This window comes from Lagenorhynchus albirostris, chromosome 14 (genome assembly GCF_949774975.1).
Source record: "Lagenorhynchus albirostris chromosome 14, mLagAlb1.1, whole genome shotgun sequence".
Taxonomy (NCBI): domain Eukaryota; kingdom Metazoa; phylum Chordata; class Mammalia; order Artiodactyla; family Delphinidae; genus Lagenorhynchus; species Lagenorhynchus albirostris.
The window spans coordinates 20,181,655-20,203,683 of record NC_083108.1 but is presented as its reverse complement, the minus strand read 5'-3'; positions in this window follow the sequence as shown (position 1 = coordinate 20,203,683).

Below are 22,029 nucleotides of genomic sequence, written 5' to 3'. Positions count from 1 at the left end.
GAGATATAACATGTTCTTGGATTGGAAGAATCAACATTGTGAAAATGACTCTACTACCCAAAGCAATCTACAGATTCAATGCAATCCCTATCAAATCACCAATGGCATTTTTTATGGAACTAGAACAAAAAGTCTTAAAATTTGCCTGGAGACACTAAAGACTCGAAATAGCCAAAGCAATCTTGATGGAAAAAACAGAGTTGGAGGAATCAGACTCCCTGACTTCAGACTATACTACAAAGCTACAGTAATCAAGACCATATGGTACTGGCAGAAAAACAGAAACATAGATCAACGGAATAAGATAGAAAGCCCAGAGATAAACCCACGTACCTATGGTCAACTAATCTATGACAAAGGAGGCAAGGATATGCAATGGTGAAGACAGTCTTCAAGAAGTGGTGACGGGGGCTTCCCTGGTGGCGCAGTGGTTGAGAGTCCGCCTGTCAACGCAGGGAATATGGGTTCATGCCCCGGTCCGGGAGGATCCCACATGCCGTGGAGTGGCTGGGCCCGTAAGCCATGGCCACTGAGCCTGCACGTCCGGAGCGTGTGCTCCGTGACGGGAGAGGCCACAACACTGAGAGGCCCGCGTACGGAAAAAAAAAAATTTGTGGTGCTGGGAAAACTGGACAGCTACATGTAAAAGAATGAAATGAGAACACTCCCTAACACCATACACAAAAAGAAACTCAAAATGGATTAGAGACGTAAATGTTGGACAGAGCACTATAAAACTCTTAGAGGAAAACATAGGAAGCACACTCTTTGACATAAATCACAGCAAGATCTTTTTTGATCCACCTCCTAGAGTAACGGAAATGAAAACAAAACTAAAGTAATGGGACCTAATGAAACTTCAAAGCTTTTGCACAGCAAAGGAAACCATAAACAAGACGAAAAGACAACCCTCAGAATGGGAGAAAATATTTGCAAACCAATCAATGGACAAAGGATTAATCCCCAAAATATATAAACAACTCATGCAGCTCAATATTAAAAAAACAAACAACCCAATGCAAAAATGGGCAGAAGACCTAAATAGACATTTCTCCAAAGAAGACATACAGATGGCCAAGAAGCATATGAAAAGCTGCTCAACATCAGTAATTATTAGAGAAATGCAAATCAAAACTACAATGAGGTATCACCTCACACCAGTTAGAATGGGCATCATCAGAAAATCTATAAACAACAAATGCTGGAGAGGGTGTGGAGAAAAGGGAACCCTCTTGCACTGTTGGTGGGAATGTAAATTGATACAGCCACTATGGAGAACAGTATGGAGGTTCCTTAAAAAACTAAAAATTGAATTACCATATGATCCAGCAATCCCACTACTGGGCATATACCCAGAGAAAACCATAATTCAGAAAGACACATGCACCCCAATGTTCATTGCAGCACTATTTACAATAGCCAGGTCATGGAAGCAACCTACATGCCCATCGACAGACGAATGGATAAAGAAGATGTGGTACATATATACAATGGAGTATTACTCACCCATAAAAAGGAACGAAATTCGGTCATTTGTAGAGATGTGGATGGATCTAGAGACTGTCATACAGAGTGAAGTCAGAAAAACAAATATTGTATATTAACGCATATATGTGGAACCTAGAAAAATGGTACAGATGAACCAGTTTGTAGGGGAGAAATTGAGACACAGATGTAGAGAACAAACGTATGGACACCAAGGGGGGCAAGCGGTGTGGGAGTGGAGGTGGTGGTGTGATGAATTGGGCCATTGGGATTGACATGTATGCACTAATGTGTATAAAATTGATGACTAATAAGGAACTGATGTATAAATAAAATTCAAAAATTAAAAAAAAGAAAAAAAAAGGTGATGCTTGCAAAAAAAATAAATACTAAAGCTAGACAAGTGGGACTGCATTAAACTAAAAAGCTTCTGTGCCCAAAGGAAATGACCAACAAAATGAAAAGGCATCTGTAAGTCTACTTCTTTTTTGTAGATAAGTTCATTTGTACTTTTTTTAGATTCCACATGTAAGTGATATCATATATTTGTCTTTCTCTGTCTGACTTAATTCACTCAGTATGACAATCTCTAGTTCCATCCATGTTGCTGCAAATGGCATGACTTTGTTCGTTTTTATGGCTTTTAACACTCTTTTCAAATTACTTCATGATTCCAGCAATATGACCAAAAATATGACCAAATTTAAGATTGAAGATACATCAGGCTATATTTCAACATGCCTGTGAATCGTCCAACAGAGTTCCCAGAAGCATAAAGCACTCTTCATCAGTAAAAGCAAGTTATTTTACTGCGTATTTGGTGCAACTAGCATAGCCAATGAGTTTTCAACACAAACTGAAATCAGGAAGCAATTTTATTTTAGTTTTCTGTTGTTTTGCTATTTCAAGAAAGATTTTTTCTTATCTGTGGTCCTTGTGCTCTTCTGTGGATATATTTTAACCCTGTAACTTACATCCACAAAAGATGTTTTGCAACAACCCACTCACACAGACACCAGCAATGCACCACCGTAGGCTCTTCCCCGGGGCAACTATTTCACAAGTCACTTCTTTTTTTTTAAATTTTTTTTAAGTCACTTCTTTAAAAGGGTTTGGATCAGAGAAACCAACTCTCCCCACAGCTATTACATGACTCATAAATTAGAAGGCTCATTTTTTGACTAAGTCATCAATAAGGTTTAAAACAGGCAAATACATTATTTTTAAACAACTGGTACTGATTTTGCTTTTTATGTCGCATTTCTAGTCTATCCAGTTTCTCTTCTCCCAGCATTTAAACAACACTAGCACTCCCGTTTATATATTTTATATACAACATAATTTGGTAATCAAGTATTATAAGAAGCTATTTTTCCTGAAGCATGAAAATGATAAGCACAGATCTGTGACCTGTAACATCCAATTATAAATGTTTTATCCAGAAATAATGTCCAAACAGGTACACTATTTCAACTCAAGATTGAATTGCATGCATTCCAAAAGAGTAAATGCATAAAATAAATTTGGGGAGATTCATTCATCCTTCATAGTAAGAGACAATAATAAATGTATTTTTAAAAAATCTTTATGCTTAAAGTTGGATCTTTAGGTTTTTAAAAATAATTTCTTGCATTACAGGAAATAAAATAACAGCAAAGAAAAGGAAGTAATGGGCATGCATTCTGAAATTATTAATAAAATAATTTTATTAATTATAATTATAATCACATAATCTTGCTTGGGGTATAAATCAACATAGGGTTCAAATCAACTGAACATATAGTGCATACAAGTATGTGCAGAGTCAGCTTATAGTTAAATCATGAATTTTTGTTCTATTGCCCTTTAGACCTATTGCAAGTACTAAGTATCCTCACACTGCCCCTCCTTACTTTCATTTGCCCAGGATGCTAAGTATACAAGGCATGAGCACATTTTTGTTTCCTACCACCAAAATGTTTACTTGACCATCCCCTTGGACGCCTGTTTGCTTCAAAAAAATTGAGAACTAGATTTTAAATATAAAGTTTCTAGATCAAAAGTTATTTAACATTTTAATATTTTTCATATAACACATAAGTATTTATAGAGCCTAACAGTGAGACACTCAAAGACAGGGAGGTTCCCATAGTCAGAAGGAATTGCCTCTTTATAGGATGCATGAAGGGAGCCTTGAACATTTGTCTCATGTATTTTACATCTGTATGTGCTTCGTAAGGTCAAAGGCAAACAATTCACCCATTCTCAAAATATTCCTTCTTATATGTGATTGGAAACCTGGAACCCATCCACTCACCCTACCCCACCACACTCAGAGACTGTACACAAACATAGACCTTGCCTAAGGACTGAAACAGCTCTCTTAAGAGTAATTTATCACTAGGTCTAGGAAGTGATCGTTACATAGTTTGGGGTCAGGATTGGGCATGTTTTTAAATGCCAGAAATTCATGAATTATACCATGTATAAAGTAGGAGGGAAGAAATGCAAATGAAAGGAACCAGTAATGGCTTGAAACACTTATCTCCACTGTGATAGTTATTCATAGGGCTGATGTGGGGATTAACCTAACTTATGTGAGCAAAATGCACTCAACCCAGAAGTATTCCATAAGACAACAGCCATAAAAATATATTTTTAAGTTACTGCTGAGTAATTGACAAAATAAAGAAGTATGTCTCCAATACATTCCAGAAGACAGAATTCAAGGGGAACCAAACTATGTCCACCCTGTACTCTTCTGCAGGAATTTAGAAGCCAAAGCAGGCCCATTACCCCATTTCTTCAGCAGTTGTTTTGCCCAAGGTAACCATGCTTTTTAACTGCTGAACAACTCAGACTTGGAAAATATACTCGAGTTACTTAGGTAGATAGAGGTTATTAGAATTAGGTTTTACTGGCAAGAGCAAAGAATTACCACAATGTAAAAACATAAGAGTTTAATTTTCCATCAAATAAAATGTACCAGAGGCAGGTTGCCAGAGCTGATAGGGATTTACAGTATCTGGATTTACAGTATCTGGTGTTTCCAACCTTTCTATTTTACTATTCTCAGTGCCAGTTTTCTTCCTGAAACTCTCACAATTGTCCCAGATGACTGCTGAAGTTTCAGCCATCACAACTGAGCACTAGGCCAAGAAGTAGCAGGAGGGAAGAAAGGCAAAAACCACATGGCTCTTATTTGAGTAAGTCATCTTTAAAAATGTTTCCCAAAGTCCCACCCAAGCACTTCTACAAACCTCTCCTTGGCCACACTAGATACAAGGAGGTTCAGGAAATATAAACTTTCAGCAGGACATATTAACGCATCAAATAAATTTAGGGTTGTGTCCCTAAGGAGGAAAGAGAGGATGCTCATTGCTTAACAATTAGTCATCTCAGGCACACTGAGAAGAGGACAGGTTTTCCCAAGGTTTGGTGGACACTTGCACCATGCATGAGAGGAACAAGTACCCCTGCAGAGCAGGCAGCAGAGCCAATTTTGGAACAGTAGATGTACAAAAGGGATACCCAGGGGAAAGTGTAACTTTTGGCTGTTTTTTCCTTGGGCTGAAAGAAAAGCCATACATGACTTCCAGCTCTAGATATTTTCCTTACCCTACAAACATAATTCCTTTTCATTCCTCATACGCTTCATTAAGATTGGGTACATAAAAAAGCGCAGTTTTGTGCAGTGGTATTTAAAGAATAAAGGGAAATCCATAGCTACGCCTAGCTGGAGACGGGGTGCAAGGCACAGATGACGCTTCACAAGTTCTGTGCTCATCCTCCCCTTGAGGTGACACTTGTGCAGTGGATACAGCCTTAATTCAAAGGCAGTGGGCTTTCTGGGAGCTGCAAAGATGACCAATGGTGATAGGAGCAGGAGATGGGAGTCCCTGGGAAGGGAGCTGGGGCAGGCACCAGCACAGACGCTGTAACAGTGAATAGCAACGGAGAATGAACAACAGAGGAAGAGCTCATAGAACAGGTTCCCCAGCTCCCCCCAGGGCTCCTCTTCCCAGTGTGTTCAGTTGGATGGCCTGTAGAGGAGCGAGGAAAACTAATTCTTGAGGTATAACCTCCATTCGTCACACTGGAAGTATTTCGGTTGTCTACTATTTTATTGTCATTATAATAGTAATGCAGGTGAATGGTTTAAAAACATTTGAACAGGAGAGAATATGTAAATCGGTAGTCAATGTAGCGCCACACCTAGCAATCCTCAGTGCCACTCACAGGGTTAAACACTATTTACAGTTTCTTATACACGCTTTCAGAATTTGCATGCATATACAAAAATAAATACTTTAACAGAATATAAAGAGGAACAATTGTATACGTAGCGTTCACTTACAAAAATGCCATCCTATTAGGTATTATTCACTTCTGTACCCTGGAGTTTCTCATAACACATTCTCTGAGATCTTTCTGTATCAACATATATGGGTTTACCTTGATCAGTTTAAACTCTGCAGTATTTTTATATGCATAATTTATTCAAAGAGTGCTCTATTGAGGGTATTTAGGTTGCTTTTGGTCCCTTTTTCCCATTACATCAGTGCTGCAATAATCACCCTTGGATTTGTGCAGTATGTATACATGGTAAACTCCTACCAATAAAAATCTAGGGCCAAAAGATATATGCATCTTTTAAAATTAAAAGATATTGCTGGAAGTTTCTCCAAAGAGATTAGACCAATTTTCACTGCGCACAAGAGTGCATAAATGTGCCTGATACCCCACACTAGGTCATATATGACTATGAGAATTTTTGCCAATTATAATAGGTGTCAAATAATCTATCCTTGTTATGACTTGCAGTTTTTAACTGTATTTTGGGGAAAGTCCATTTTTTCGTCAGCTGCCTGTTCAAAGTTAGCACAATAACCACTGCAACACCCCTCTCCCCACTTGATATAAAAAGGCCTAGAAAAGGGGAGAGGGGTTCACTTTGCAGGTACACAGAGCTGTGACTAGCCACAGGGAGGGAGCAAGAGGGATGATGGGATCTTTCTCCCATCAGGTGGGTGTTTGCTGGACCACAGCCTGTAGCCTCTATAAGAAAGGCAAAGACAACTGCTGGCTGGCCCTTCACCTCTACAGGCTACTCCCAGTAACTGAGCAAGACAAGCCTATTCTAGTGGAGGTAACAGTGAGAAATGAGGTTGTAGTTACCAAAAATGACTGGAAAATTCTCAAAGTGGACTGAAATATCGCTAAGATCTATCTGGTGGTGAAGGAATTTTGACAAAGGCAAGTTGGACATATCTTTTGAAAAAAATAAAAGAAACTTTTCTCATTCATTCTCATTTGAGACTCTTCCAACTTTTTGCCTGTGCATCAGTATATCTGCAACTATATATGTGTAAACATGTGAAACTCTGTGTGTGTGTGTGTGTGTGTATTTCTCTCTCTATATATATATCAGTGACGTCCTAAATGAACAAATCATTTTGTTCAATGCAACACAATTTTTTGGTTCATTGGAAAATCACCTTATCTTGTGCAGTTCTGTATTTCCTCATTCTAAACTGCACCTATGGTCTTCCTAGCAACATCTAATGGCTACCTTACTAACCCAAGCTTCACTGAAATCAAAAACTCAAAAGTCCCTTTGAAGCAGGGTTGGCAGTCAGGCAGTACACACTGTTAAAATACTGAAAATTTTTTATACTAGTTGGAAAACATCTGTTGTTTAAAGTTTCTGTCTCCCTCGCCTATCCCACCCATACCAACTCTTCTGTAATTCACGGAACTTCCCCAGAATCCAGTTTAAAAAAAAAATGGGTTAATGCCTAGCCCTAGAACAAGGCCCTGTAAAACTACTGCCAGTGCCCATCTGGATTAATTACATCATAATGTATTTAAATATCACCGCTCTTTGAAGAATTATGCGCAACAGCATCTAGATTATTAGAGAAAAACATTTGAACACACAAAGATCACTTCGTACTCTAGCTTAAATTTCCAAAATCAAGTCATTTGCAAGTTTGGAGTTTTTTCAAAATTTAAACAAACAACTATCTACAATTAAATTACTTGTTAGTTTTTATAAAGTGCTATCATTCTGAAGGTAAACTGAATTGATCTTTAGCAAGTTTTTGGAACTCATTAAAAAACTGATAGCACTGTGCATTCACATATTTGGGTAAATGAGATTTTAGGTTCCCATGGCAACTTGATCACATCAGCAGAAAAAAAAATTTAAACAAATAGGAAGGCTCTTCTATATCAATTCTATTTAGCTTATCATTTCAGTTATTCCCAACCTAGATGTCCACCTTTGGGGAGTCACATATTCTGGTAAATTCCCAGGCTGCTGTTGACAAAAGGATGAGAAACAACATAATGCTAACTGTGTTGAGTTCTGAGAAAAATCAGTCTTGCATTTATTATCTTAGGGAGAGGCACCATTTTTCTCTCCATAGCATAGCTTTTGTTCTATGTCCCCTGAGAAACTGCATATACTCTGCTAGCTACCTTGTATTAGCTTTACTGGTACACCTAAAACACTCAAGTATTGATGGTGGCAAATGTCTCAGCACTTCAAATGAGTAGACAAAAGAGAGTCTCCCTGTGATGAGTTTGTCATCCAATCCTTGGTTCCCAAACTCAGGACCTATTTGATTAACCAGATCAAAGTCATCTGGGGCCCTTGCTTAAATAAGAGTCCCAGACCCCACTCTAAAATAACTGAACTAGAATATCTAAGAGTAGATGTATGAAATCTGAATTTTTAAGAAATAGTCTAGTTGATGTCTATGCATAACTAGTTCGGAAAATTAATGACCTATTAATTAATAAATCATTCACAAAACTGGCTTCATGGTTTTTCATGAACTAATTGGTTGACTGAATTGATGAGCATTAAAATTCAAATAAAAGGGAAATACTGGAGTGTTGACAGGAAAAGCTAGCACCTGACTACCATAATGCCTTACTGTTAGAGTGCAACATACTGATATTTTCTACTCTGTTCTACTTCATAGTTTTATAAATATGTTATTCACAAGCTACTTAATTAATTTCATTCCCTATTTAATAGATCCTGACCCACAATTTGAGAAACAATGACTTAAGGAAGTTTTTCAAACATACATGGCCTGACATAGCCTACCTGAAAGATTCTGCTATAGCAGGATTCAGGTGATTCCCTGGCAGTGTATATATTTAACTCTCTCAGGTAAATCTGGTATGCCTGAAAGATATACCCCAAATCAGGCTGTGATCAGACCACAGGAGGTCAATCTATTGTAGAAATATCAGTTAAGAGTGTGAAATCAGAACAAAATGAAATGGTTCCAGGATCAAGTAGAGATACCCCTTTCATAAGGACCAGATTTCATAAATCCATAGAATTGGGAAGTCTGTTGCCTGCACAAATGGGAGATGGACAGTAACTTTTATATTTTTGAGCATCTCGGTTCTATAGTTCCAATATTCAATCTTCAAACTGGATAAGATATAATCAACTAGGTTTCTAATTTCTAACTTATTCATTCATATCCTTACTCTCTAAAATTATAAGTAAGTTATCATGATTGGCTTAGGGCTGTCCCAAATGCTAGACTCAAGTATCAGTAAATAATCTCTTAAATTGCTTCCATGGATGATTAATCACATCCATTCATGAGACAAGGGAGTATGTCTCTTTTATCTATCACTTAGTTCTCAGTGCTTAGAACTGTGCTTGGCATACACTGGGTAGCAATACGTATCTGAATAAATTCAGTACCTAGAGATTTCACTAGAATAATCCAAAGAAGGTAACCAAATTTCTCTTATCTTTAACTTCTTCAAGGAGGCTACAACATGTTCTTATCTATGGACAACATTAAGCATTTAATTTAACTGACTCTAATAAATTGGCAGATAGAAAAATATACTGACATTAACAAGAGTGCCAGGTACATAACATCTTCAAGCTTTATCTCTCATCTTGTTGATATGTTGGGATAAATATAAACACTGAGACTGGATCATTTTTTAGGCATGTTTAGATGAAAACTTGGAAAAGCATGCATGAAGATTTCCTTTACATCATCTATAATTGCAAATAAATAAATAAACCAAAACAAACAAAAAAGCAAACAACAATGGGGAAGGAATAAACTAAATGTCCGATGATATAAGACTGATTAATATGGTATGTTCTACTCAATGGAATATTTAGTTATTAGAATTAACCAAGGATATAAAATAATAAAACAAAAAGGTATGACATAATATTAAAAACACACTATTTTCACAACTATGTCAAATAAATCACCTAAGGGTAAAATATATAAATCAGAGTGTAAACAAACCTAAAAATGGTTGTGCTGGCATGATGTAGTAGTGTATTTTTTTCCCTTTCTCTTTTTCTAAAGTTATTTGTATATTGTTAGTAGAAGATATTTATTAATTGCCATGGCAGCCTCCATTTCCCATTCCTACAGAAAGTTCCACCAGGTGTTAGCCTGAATTGACCTACCATGAGATACTGGAATGGACCTTGATTAGTGTAAGCCTACAGGATATTCCATTCTCCTAGCCAGAGTTATTGGTTCAGGAATAAATATATTCACTTAAAATTATACCCTGAAGGTTAGTTTTTATAACCCTATGTCTAATACCACTTATCTTAGCCTGGCTTCTCTTGAAAACATAACCTAAAGCAAGAATTAAAGTGGTAGCATTCTATCTGTAAGGTATAAACCCTTGACAGGGGAGAGAAAAGGGAAAGTAATCATGAGAAGATCAAAGCAATGTTATGTGATACATTATACTGACTACCACTTCACAAGGTCTAAGATACACAGTTGGTGACTCAGCAGGCCTGCAGGACTATTCCAAGATGAACTTCCTCTCTGCTGTACCTCAGGAGACATCCCTCTTATTGAGTGCCGTATCTGGGCTGCTCTTCATGAAGCAGTAGCCAGTACAGTAATACATTAGGCAACATTGTTCTGCATTTTCCCCCTGCCTCAGTTCCTCTTTCCTCCCCACTGCCTTCACTGTCCTAAACTTGTACCTATATAAAATAAAATGACATTAATATTTGCCTCAGTTTCTCCTCTCAAGAAGCCTAGGATTAATGTAAACAGACTAAATGCTCCAACCAAAAGACACAGATTGGCTGAATGGATATAAAAACAGGACCTGTACATATGCTGCCCACAAGAGACTCACTTCAGATCTTGAGACACAAACAGACTGAAAGTGAGTGGATGGAAAAATGTATTCTATGCAAATGCAAATCAGAAGAAAGCCAGAGTAGCAATACTTATATCAGACAAAATAGACTTTAAAATAAAGACTGTCATAAGAGACAAAGAAGGACACTACATAATGATCAAAGGATCAATCCAAGTAAAAGACATAACAATCGTAAGTATATATACACCCAACATAGGTGTACCTCAATATATAAGGCAAACGTTAACAGACTTAAAAGGAGACGCTGACAGTAACACAATAATAGTGGGGGGACTTTAACATCCCACTTACATCAATGGACAGATCATCCAGACAGAAAATCAATAAGGAAACACAGGCCTTAAATGACACATTAGACCAGATGGAGTTAATTGAAATTTATAAAGCATCCCATCCAAAAGCAACAGAATATACATTCTTTTCAAGTGCACATGAAACATTCTCCAAGATCACATGCTAAGCCACAATGCAAGCCTCGTTAAATTTAAGAAAACTGAAATCATATCAAGCATCTTTTCTGACCACAACACTATGAGGCTAGAAATCAACCACAAGAAAAAAAAAAAAACTGCAAAAAACACAAACAGGTGGAGGCTAAAAAATATGCTGCTAAACAACCAACGGATCACGGAAGAAATCAAAGGAAATCAAAAAATACCTACAGACAAATCAAAACGAATACACGACAATCCAAAACCTATGGGATGCAGCAAAAGCAGTTCTAAGAGGGAAGTTTATAGCAATACAAGCTCCCAAATTCATTCTATGAGGCCACCATCACCCTATACCAAAATCAGACAAAGATATCACAAAAAAAGAAAATTACAGGCCAATACCACTGATGAACATAGATGTAAAAATCCTCAATAAAATACTAGCAAGCTGAATCCAACACTACATGAGAAGAATCATACACCATGATCAAGTGGGATTTATCCCAGGGATGAAAGGATTTTTCAATATCCACAAATCAATCTATCTGATACACCACATTAACAAATTGAAGGAAAAAAAAACATATAATTATCTGAATAGATGCAGGAAAACCTTTTGATCAAGTTCAACATCCATTTATAATGAAAAATCTTCAGAAAGTGGGCCTAGGAGGACCATACTCAACATAATAAAGGTCATATATGACAAATGCCCAGCTAATATCATACTCAACAGTGAAAAGCTGACAGCATTTCCTCTAAGATCAGGAATAATACAAGGATGTCCACTCCTGCCACTTTTATTCAACATAGTTTTGGAAGTCCTAGCCACAGCAATCAGAGGGGGAAAAAACCAAGAAATAAAAGGAATAAAAATTGGAAAAGAAGTAAAATTGCCACTGTAGATGACATGATACTATACATAGAAAATCCTAAAGATGCTACCAGAAAACTACTAGAGCTCATCAATGAATTTGGTAAATTGCTGTATACACAATTAATATACAGAAATCTGTTGTATTTCTATACACTAACAAAATATCAGAGAAATCCAGGAAACAATCCCACTTACCATCTCATCAAAAAGAATAAAATACCTAGGAATAAATCTACCTAAGTTGGAAGCAAAAGACCTGTACTCCAAAAACCATAAGGCTCTGATGAAAGAAACTGAAGATGACAAACAGATGAAAAGATATACCACGTTCTTGGATTGGAAGAATCAATATTGTTAAAATGACCATACTACCCAAGGCAATCTACAGATTCATGCAATGCCTATCAAATTACCAAAGACATTTTTCACAGAACAAGAACAAAAAGTTTTTTAACTTGTATGGAAACACAGAAGACCCCAAAGAGCTGAAACAATCTTGAGAAAGAAGAATGGAACTGGAGAAATCAGGCTCCCTAACTTCAGACTATACTACAAAACTACAATCATCAAAAGAGTATGGTACTAGCACAAAAAGAGACATATAGATCAATGGAACAGGATAGAAAGCCCAGAAATAAAGCCATCCACTTATATTCACTTAATCTATAACAAAGGAGTAAAGAATATACAATGGAGAAAAGACAGTGTCTTCAATAAGTGGTGCTGGGAAAACTGGACAGCTATACGTGTAAGAATGAAATTAGAACATTCTCTAACATCATATACAAAAACAAACTCAAAATGGGGTAAAGACCTGAATATAAAACCAGATACTACAAAACTCGTAAAGGAAAGAAGAATAACACTACTGCAAATCTTTTTTTCTGTGATATGTTGCATTTATACAATGGGCCGTGAGAAAGAATAAAACCTTTCTTTGATTATGCATAAGCCATTTGTTTTAGGTTTAGGTTACTTGATTGCTACCAACATTTGCCCATTATCTATCAGGAGAATTGTGAGCTTCCATTGCAACAGAAAGCATCACACAAAATTGCAAACTGACTCATGTTTCAGCAATAAAAAATTGTTTTTGAAAACAACTTAACTAGGATTACAGTTGCTATTAAAAAAGGAAATTATATCACTTTTAAGTATGTTTTGTGATATTTTCTACTATCATAACATAGTTTTATAAAATGTTAGAAATAATTATGTAAGTAATAATTTTTGTAATTCCTTGAAGACACAACAATAATCCAGTTAAAAGCCTATACCGGGGCTTCCCTGGTGGCACAGTGGTTGAGAGTCTGCCTGCTGATGCAGGGGACGTGGGTTCGTGCCCCGGTCCGGGAAGATCCCACATGCTGCGGAGCGGCTGGGCCCGTGAGCCATGGCCGCTGAGCCTGCGTGTCCGGAGCCTGTGCTCCTCAGCGGAAGAGGCCGCGGCGGTGAGAGACCTGCGTACCGCAAAAAAAAAAAAAAAAAAAAAAAAAGCCTATACCAAAAACATCCCACAACTGGTATTGTATATCTTGCACAGCATTACAAATTATAATTAAGTTCTCTAATTCATTAAAAACTTTTTTTCAATTTTATTGAGCTAATGTACTGAACTGTATAAGTTTAAATATATAATGACTTGGCATACGAATATTATGAAATGATAACCATAGTAAGTTTGGTTAACATTTGTCACCTCATATAATCACCAAAAAAAATTTTTTTCAGTGATGAGAAGTCTTAGGATCTACCCGCTTAGCCACTTTCCAATATACCATAAGCAGTGTTAATTATAGTCATCATGTTGTACATTACATCCTCAATACCTAATTTATTGATGACTTTATTTAGTTAAAAGTCTTACTTGTTGGGCCAGGAGCCTTTGATTATTTTGTTCTATTTCGAGGCTTCTGTTAGTTCAGAAATGAAAAGCTATCCTTTTCCACTCTGCCAAGGTTTTTCACAAAAAAGGAAAATTCTGTCCCGATTTCTGACTTTCTCTCATTCAATGCTTACAAATTAAGAGGAAAAGTTAATGTTCTAATGATATCAAACTCTTTATGTGGAATAAGTGTAAAATATACATACTTCCATGTTCAATTATTCTCACATTTAATATAGGAGATTACCTATTTTAAGTAGAATTACTTCTAATGAAAATGTAATAGGGATGGCCTCCAAGTGACTAGCATTTACCACCGTAATGAATAATTTCCCTTAATTCATATGAGCATTAAAAGGGTGAACTTCCTTCTACTTGTCAAGAACCTGCCTCTGAAGAACTGAAAACTCTGTGAAGATGTAAATGATGCTGATTTCCAGCCTCAGGAGAAAATAGGTTTAATGAACATCATTTCCACCAATAGAAAACCCAAAATGTTGAGGCTACATGGGGAAATATGGAGAGAGAGGTTCCAGGAGCAGAACATTTCACACAAATAGCCCAATTTCACCTAAGCCGGTCAGGTAATTGAGAGAAAATTAGACCATCTGGCTGGCCCTACAGACTGAACCCCCTTGGTAATCGCCACTCCACCCCTGAAATCATTTTGTCCTCCAGCGTCTTAGAACGTTCGCCACCTGAACCCCTCACTCGGCGGATAACTTTTCCAGGGTCTGCTGGCTGGTCAGTGGTGGAAAATTTAAACCTGATCAGCATGGCTCTAATCCCTTGTGCCAAACCACCCCCGTGGATCCCAAAGTAAGTCCCTGGTGTCACACGTCTATAGTGCAGGGAGAGATTAAGCTTCTCAGATGTGACAAGACTGACTCACATGCACAGGACCACCAGTAGCTGTGGGCCATCTCCTCATCCCTCCAACTACCAGGGTCTCTCACCCTCAGTCGGGAACTTAGGACAAAGAGAAGCTACCGGACAAAGACAAAGGCTCCTGCTTTGCACACTTCATGTCACAGAAGATTTTCCACCCTTGCCTAACGAAATTGAAGTGTCATCTATAACGCGTACGCTTTCTTCTTGCCAACCCTGAACTCACCAGAAATGCTGCAAATACCAAATATTATGTGGTTGTCAGCCTCTAAGATGGCCCAAATGCTAGCTGCCTTCTCATATTCACACTTTTGTATAATCCTTTTCCTTTGAGAGTGGGCTGGACTTTGACTTGCTTTTAATGAAGAAAATATAGCAGAAGAGATGGGATGGCATTTCTGAGATTAGGTTAAAAAAAGACTCTGTCTTCTGTTGTTGGTACTCTCTCTCTCTCTCTCACTCGGTCTTGGACTGTGTTGCTCCAGGGGAAGCCAGCTGCCATGCCATGAGACAGCAGTGAGGACATTGCTACTAACGGCCACCTGAGTGAGTTTGGAAGCCATTCCCCTACCTGAGCCTTGAGATGACAGCAACCCTGGCCAACACCTTGACTGAAGCCTCATGGGAAACTCTGAACAAGGACCACTGGGCTAAGCTGCTTCTGACATTCTGACCCACGGAAACTGTACAATAATACATGCTATTGTCTTCAGCATTTAAGTTTTGGAATAACTGTGTTACACAGTAATAGATAACTAAAGCACAGCATAAGGAATGTTTATTACGCATCAGAGATGAAGCTAAGCACTTTACATCTCATTTGCTTTTCACAACCACCTCATGAAATAAGTAGTATTATTATCACCCTTTTGCATATTAGGATGCTGAAGTACAAAGAAGTGAAATAGCCAGGAGAGTTTCATCTGCTTATGAATGAAGTACCTGGGGTTTTATCAGAGAATTTCTAAATACAGGGTTTGGCATGTAGTATGTACCACTGAATCTGTGTTGATTGATTCATTGGTTCAACATGATCATGTCCAAAAAACTGCAATGAGAGAAAACAAAAGACAAGTTCTGTTATTTATTTTCAATGGTAACAGACCTGGAGGAGTGAATCACTCCAATGAAGAATTAATTAGTGTGCCTCTTTTAATGTAGTGTTCATCTGAGACTTCTCGTTTTCTTCTAAGATTAATGCCTCTGGATCGTGATCCCTCATACCTAAGAAGTGATATAAAGCTGGACAGAGATTCAATAGTCTCTGCCATTCACTACATCTGTCTGTAGCGTGGAGCCATGGCATAAGAGTAGGCGGCTGAAGGCAGCATTACTTCCGTGACTCCTTGACCTGCTAGTTCCTGCTTGTTCTTCCAGTTTCTGCATCCTTTATCTTTCCACAGTTTGGGATACAGATTCCCCTTAACAAGTTCAGTCCCTTACCAGTTCCCAATCTTGACCTGACCAGTGTGCTTTGAGGAAGTTCTGACCCCACTAACTCGGGGTCATCATGGTTAGCTGTCAAAGCCCAAATAAACATGTGCTGGAGCCTTGTAATTGGCCTCTGCCCAAATCTCAAGGCTCTGTCTCCATCTGGTTACTTTTAATAATGGCTTGAAAAATTTTTTAAACTTTTTATATATTTACACACTACTCATTCAGCTCATGGCCCCAATTTGTCCATGCCAGTCCACATCTAGAAATAAAAGACCTGTGCTCTGACTTTTTATTATAACTTACAGCCAGAGGACCAGCTTGGTGGTAAATGACTTTTTCATGTTGACAGCTCACCAATCTATCTGCTAAGACTCCCAATCACTGCCTCCCCATTACTGTGCTTCTCCTACAATCGTATTATTCTTTATTTTGACTCCCCATCATATACTACTTACCTGAGCAATTTTAACATAAAATCCCTTAGATACTGTACCATACACAACATCTTGAATATTCTTTCAACCCTGTCTGGAACAAGTGTGTGAGATGATGATTATTCATATTTATGTTATCATCAGTAAAAAGAATATGAAAAAATTGTGGTTAATTAGGAATTGTGCTAACTCTGTGTGCATATATCACTTATTCTTTTTAACAGTAAGGTAGTTTGTATCAAATCTATTTCAGAAATGAACAAACAAAAGTTCATCAAGCTTAGCAAGTTGCCCAGTTGCAAAGCCAATGAGTGAAAGAGTCTATCTTTACCCCAGGTTTCTGTGGATACTTCTGGCTATTATGGAGTATCTGGTATCATACAACATCTTCTGCCCAAAACAACTGTAAGAGCTGGGTGAAATACAAAACAGATAAATGAACGCACTGGAGAGCCACCAAGACATCCAGACGCCGAGATGAGTCCAAAAATACACTGCTACTTTAGAGAACAGAATGTTGATTTTCAGGGGCTAGGGAGGGTGAAAAAGTAGATATTGGCCAAAGGGTACAAACTTTCAGTTATAAGGTTAATAAGTTATAGGTTTTAAGGTACAGCATGGATACTGTATTGTATACTTGAAACTTGCTAAGGACTAAATCTTTCTTTTTGTGTTTTTTGCGGGACGCGGGCCTCTCACTGTTGTGGCCTTTCCCATTGCGGAGCACAGGCTCCGGACGTGCAGGCTCAGCAGCCATGGCTCACAGGCCCAGACGCTCTGCAGCGTGTGGGATCTTCCCGGACCGGGGCACGAACCCGTGTCCCCTGCATCGGCAGGCGGACTCTCAACCACTGCACCACCAGGGAAGCCCTAAGGACTAAATCTTAAGCGTTCTCACCACAAACACAAAGAAAAGTTCAAAAAAATGCAGCTACTCTTACCCTTCAGGACTTAGGCCAATATCACAGTAGAGCATAGAAGCCAAGAGTTTCTGGTAGTCTCATTGGACTGGGAAAGCAAAAACTGGAATTCAGAATTATCAAGGCAGCCAGGACTTGAGGGGCCAACCTCTGAAGAAAAGAGAACTCCAGGGAAGTAAGCTTGACATACTGGGCACAATTTTCCCCTTGAGGCATCTGCCAATTCATGGCTGGGAATATATCTGGCATGACACACAGAATCATAGAAAACAGGTGCTGAGATGCTAAAGAACTACAGAGATACTTCCCAGTCTCACAGTGATGGGGAAATAAAACTGGAACACAGAACTTGCCAAAACGGAGAAACACTAAAAATAATTCCAGTTTTTCAGTTGATCCACTGAAGGGTCATCCTCAAGGAGAAAGGGAAAGCCTGAAATAGATACATCTTGACTAGATCAAGGTTGATCTACCTAAACTCTAATGACCTGCCCCCACCCCCACCCCTGCCGCCAAATTGAATCCTTTCTGGAAGAAATGCTATTATCTAGATCCTCTTCATATTCTAATACCCATTTCAGGGACTTGGTCAAAGTATTAGCTGACATGCCAGGAAAAAACACCACATGAGCAAAATAAAGGAAAAAGAAAGGAACGTCACAGTGATTCAGATTTATTTATGGGCACTGAAATAACTATAGTTTATATGCTAAAGAAAAAAACTAAAGGACGGAAATTTCACTAAAGAACTGGAATATTTTAAAAATCAATGGAAACCCTAGAACTAAAACATAAAATAGCTGAAATTAAGAATTTGATAGATTCATTTAACAACAGACTAGACAGAGATGAAAAGAGGATTAATTAGCTGGAAAATAGGTAAAACTGACGCACAGATAAAAAGGATGAAATACAGAGAATAGAGGGCAAGAGAAATATGCGACATAGTGTAGAGGGCTAACATAAATGAAACTGCACTTGCAAAAAGAGCAGAGAAATAACAGAGAATCAGAAATATTTTAAAAGATACTAGAAATTATGAGACTGGCCTTGAAATACTGAAACCAGAAAAAAAGACAAGAATGTCAGCTATCATCAAATCCATTCAACAGTAAATTGGAAGACCTAGCCACTGCAATAAGAAGATAATAACAGCAAAAGAACAGGGAGAGAAAGAGGGAGGAAAATGAAAAGGATAAATAAAATGTGAAGATTCAGAAGGAAATAAAGCTCTATTTGCAGATAAAATGATTGTGTATGAGAAAATCCAAAATATTTTACAAAGCAACTATTCAAATTAATACATGCCTTTATCAAGATCTCTGAATAAAAGATAAATTCATAAAAAATTATATTTCTATATACTAGCATCAAACACTTCAACTGTAACATTTAAAAACAACAGTGTTTACAAGAGCAATAAAAAAACTCATATATCTAAAAATATCTAATGAGAGATATATAATACAGCTATTGAAAAAAATCTATAAACAAACTGAAACAAACTAAAAAAGACCCAGATAAATGGAGAGATATACCACAGTCAAAGACTGTAATGTTCAATACTATAAAGATTTCAATTTTCTCCAAATTGATTTATAGATTGAAATCCAAATCAATATAGTAACAAAGTCCTTCTTTGCATATGTGTGTCAGTATGTACTATAATTGACAAGCTGACTCTAAAAATATATGAAAATACCAAGGGCCAAAAAGATCAAATCAATTCTGAAGAACAACAAAGCTGTGTAATAACACTACTGTACATCAAATGCTCATCATAAAGCTACAGAAAATTATTTAATATATATTGTCACAATATATATTTTGCAGAGACAAATAGACCAGTAGAACAAAACAGACCAGAAACAAACCTACTCATATGTCACCTAGTTTACAACAAAGATGCCACTATAGTATAAAACGGAAAATTATCTTTTCTTTAAATGGTGCTGAATCAAATCAATACCCAGGTAGGAAAAAAAAAAGGATTTCTGATATCCATATCCATATGGAGAAATACAACTCCAGACGAATAATCTAAAACAATAAAGAGTCTGGAAGAAAACATAAGGAAATACCTTTATGACCTTATATATGTAAAGCATAAAAAGCACTAATCACAATGGGAAAAAAAAAGAAAATTAGACTCCTTTAAACTTAAGAACATCTGTTCATCAAAAGACTACAGGGCAGAATAAAATAGCAGACCATGGAGTGGAAAATGATACTTGGAATGCATAAATATTGCAAATAACTCATCTCCAATATACATATCGGGAGCTGGAACGTATTAGTAAGATAAAATCAGACAATCCCATTGAAACTGTCTCGACTTGAATAGACATTTCACAAAAAAATATATTCAAATGGTCAATTAGAATATTAAAATAGTCTCAACATCGTCAGTTATCAGGACAATGCTAATTAAAACCATAATGAGATACCAGTTTGCACTAGAATACCTAGTTATAAAAAAAGAAAGAAAAACTGATAAGATCAAATATCAACTCAGTTATGAACCAACTGGGACACTCATACACCTTTAGCAGGAAACAGTTGGGCAGTATCTGCTAAAACGGAAAATATACAAACCCTATGACACAGCAATTTCTCTCCTAGACATATACCCAGAAATTAATACATATGTGCACCAAGAATGCACATACCAGCATCCTTCATGATAGATGAAACTGGAGACAAATCAAATAACTATCAATAGGAGATAAAAAATTGCAGTGGAATCACATGACCGGATATGCTCCCATAGTGAAAAAATGGACTATTGCTACATGTAACAAAATGAATCTCGGCAACAGCAAAAGAAACCATACACCAAAGAATACATAAAATAGGATTCCATGTATACACTATTCAAAACCGGGCTAAATGATTCTATAGAATTAAAAGTTAGGATCGTAGTTACTTTTGAGGGATGCTGAGTGGTGGGCAATAGAAAGAAAGCTTCTGTGCTGCTGCTAACATTCCATATTTTGACCTGGGCAGTGGATTCACAGATGTAACCGCCTTGTAAAAATTCATCAAGCAGCACCTTTAAAATGTGTATGTTTTATTTTATGTATGTCTTACTCAATAATGATGTTTCCCAACCACAAATTTTAGCCTCAGCTCTTGCTCTTAGACCTGGCCATGCTGCCTGTTGAAGTCCCTGACATGAAAAACCAAGAAATTCTTATTAACCTGCCTCTGTCATGTGCCTAATATCTGCCTTATAAACCTGCTTGGAGGTTTTCTATAATTAATTGTCTTCCAATCTTTCCATCTGCTCCCACGCCAGACTCCTGATCCTGCCTCTTTTATATTCTTGTTACAAACACAACCTTGGGTTAAGAAGGGAACTCCAGAGCAAGCGCTGATCTTTAGATGAAATAGGAAAGCACGCGTTTTCTCCCAATCCTCCTGGCAGAATAACAGCCAGAGTCTCCAAGGGGAAAGTTCATTTCAAAGTGCTCCCAAACCAATCCAAATATTACTTTAGCTTGAAGAACACACTTACACAGCATTGAGTACATGGTGGGCAATTTACAAATGCTTATTGGCTAAGCCAGTGCATTTGTTGTCTTAATAAAATTCTCTGAAAATATATATTTTTTCATCTTATATCTCTAATCCTAGGGAACTTTCCACTTCCCACTTTCAATGTGCTCAGGCTGCAATATTAGCTGGAGACTTTATCACAGGGGAGAAGTATAGTAGTGATGTCTGCATTCCTGTTAGGAGAAACAGCAATCACTGCATTTTACATTTAGTTGGCTTAGTTCACTTTTAATTTGCCTCTATATTTAAAATCATGCCTGTTTCTAATGCAACTGGGAGAAAGGGAGGTGACGGGAAGGAGAAGTTAACAGGAACACAATATTATTCAACTAAATTAGAACTCTGTGGAACAGTACTGCTGATTAGGGATGGTAGAAAGTCATTACGGGTGAATGCATCGATTTAACCTAGAGGAACGTGTGACTGGGCACTTATCTACTCTCAAAAAGGTTACTGATAAATGATGGATCTCAAATCTAATTCACTATGTCTGGCACATCACAGAGAGCCCCTCACTCAGTGAAACCGCAGACCCCCTACTGTCTCATTATGTCCTTGGAATCCAAAGGCCCCACTGAAGCAAAGCCTAAAATGGAATTATCCCAGCTTGCTGCCTCTGAGTTTCCCATTTACGCCTCCTTCTTCAGTGTTATAGCCACATACTAATTACCAGCACTCTCTATTTCATTTGATAATAATCCAAACAGAGGCCAATCCTAAAAGAAGCAAGTAGGGGCGAGGAGAAAAGAAGAGGTTGGGAGGATATAGATTGCTGTGTGTGATAGCAAATAAGGATTTAATCAAACTGGACTCCACGCCCAGAAAAACAGCAAAGGGAAGCCAACTGTCCACAAAACCAAATAAATGCATTTCTAAAATGAACGCTCATGAATGTGGATGAAATTGGGCCTCTCCTATTACTGTAAATTTG